This window comes from Callospermophilus lateralis, chromosome 13 (genome assembly GCF_048772815.1).
Source record: "Callospermophilus lateralis isolate mCalLat2 chromosome 13, mCalLat2.hap1, whole genome shotgun sequence".
NCBI classification, from domain to species: domain Eukaryota; kingdom Metazoa; phylum Chordata; class Mammalia; order Rodentia; family Sciuridae; genus Callospermophilus; species Callospermophilus lateralis.
This window is the reverse complement of record NC_135317.1, coordinates 47,740,790-47,742,771: the sequence shown is the minus strand read 5'-3', so window position 1 is coordinate 47,742,771 and position 1,982 is coordinate 47,740,790. Positions and strand designations below refer to the sequence as shown.

Here is a 1,982-nt window from a genome sequence, read left to right as displayed (position 1 = left end):
CATAATACCAGAGGGGAACCTCGGAGTAGGCCTCCCCAACCAAGGGGCAGCTCAGGGATTTAAAAACAAGCTGAAGGGGGGGGTGGCAGGGCACAGTTTGGATGGGACAGGCAAGAGACAGCACAAAGGACATGGCTTCTTAGGTAGAGATCAGATTTGTTTTCTGCAGGAAGAAGCTGTGCCAGATGGCAAGGGGGTCAGGATCCTGGGTTTGGAAGGGGTGAACAGAGAGACCCCCAACCCTGGGTTGCACCCATATTTCCCAGAGAAGTAGCAATACAGGATGAGGTTCTGCCCTCTTAGGCTCTGAGGGATGGGAGAATAAGCCTGATGTGCTGCCTCAGGGATAGGGAAGAGGTGCTGGCAGAGTGAGGGTTAAGGCTGGTGCCTGGCCTCTGGCACGGTGGGCCTTCTGCCTCCGCCTGCCACAGGGACAAAGGGGTACGGTGGGCAGGCAGCGCATAGGCCTGCCTCTGGCAGGGCAGCGGGAGGCAGGAGCAGGCTCCCTATGGGCTCAAGACATAGGCCCAGTACATCCGCCCACCTACCTGCCCAAGCCATACTCTATCCCCACTGCAGCTGGACGGCTGGAGCTGTGAGTGTGGGAGGGGTGAAGGGAGGCAGGGAAAGAGTGGGCTGCTGGGCCCCTGCGACCCCCATGCCCATCCTGAGTTCCGGCCCAGGGCTCTGGATCCCAGGTCCTGGATGCCCTGGCCACACTGCTGGCCTCAGGCACTGACTGTAGCCATGGGCAGCAAAGGCCAGGGAAGCCCTCAGCTCTTGGGAAGGTGGGAGAGAAGGAAGAGAAACCCAGTGCAGCATACATGGGGGTGGGGAGACAGAGCCTTTGTTTCAAAGGAAGGTGCATGGTGGGGCATCTTTTCAAGGTACCTAGAGGCAGCAGCAGAGCAGCCCCCCACCCCCACCCAAGTCACAGGTCCTGCATGAACTCCCTTGGGGGCCCTGACAGAACTGGGGCTCGGGGCAGCAGGCAGATGGGCCAGAGGGAGGTGGGGAGCCCAGGACACCCCAAAGCCACAGACTCAAGTGCCCCTGGAGAGGCAGAGGGAGGCACCTCTTGCTTCCCTCCAGGGGCATCATCTGGAGAAGGTGCCCCTTCCTGTTCTACCCCAAGTGCCCCTCCTAGCAACAGCCACCACCAGCTGGCTTCACAGGGGTGCTGTCAATCTTGAGGTTGGGCCGTTCGCCCCCTGAGGCTGCGCCTGGCCCCATCCGCTTTTTGATCTCAGCAGCCATGGTCATGAACGCCTGCTCCACATTGGTGGCATTCTTGGCACTTGTCTCCAGGAAGGGGATGCCCAGGGAGTCTGCAAACTCCTTAGCTGTGGTGTTGTCCACCACCTTTTTGGTGGTGAGGTCACTCTTGTTGCCCACGAGGAGTTTATTGACATTCTCACTGGCATAGCGGTCAATCTCCTGTAGCCACTGCTTCACGTTGGCATAGGATTCCTGGTCAGTGACGTCATACACCACGATGATGCCATGAGCCCCCCCCCCCATAGTAGCTGGAAGTGATGGTCCGGAATCGTTCCTGACCGGCGGTGTCCCAAATCTGAAGTTTGATGGTTTTGCCATCCAGCTCAATGGTTCGGATCTTGAAGTCCACTCCCATGGTGCTGATGTAGCTCTCTGTGTATGTGTCATCAGCAAACCGCAGGAGCAGGCATGACTTGCCCACGCCCGAGTCACCAATCAAAAGTAGCTTAAACAGGTAGTCATATTCGGGGTTCATGGCGGCGGCCCGCTCGGTCGCTCCCAGTCAGCTCTGCTCCGCCTCCCGTTCCAAGATGGTGGCCGCTCCACCTTATTTATTTATTTTTATGCTGAGGATCGAACGTGCTAGGCAAGTGCTCTACCAATGAGCTACAACTCCAGCTCCTCAAAGAACTGCAAGATGACAAAATTGTAAGATGTAAGTATTTCTAGTCCCACAATGGAAGGAGAGCCACCAAGAATGGTCA

General features: G+C 57.5%; 1 pseudogene; it reads right to left on the bottom strand.

Moving 5' to 3' along the window:
- Positions 1 to 566: 566 nt before the first annotated feature.
- On the bottom strand, positions 567 to 1,782 carry LOC143379111 (ras-related protein Rab-1B pseudogene; annotated as a pseudogene).
- Between the last annotated feature and the right edge of the window lie 200 nt (positions 1,783 to 1,982).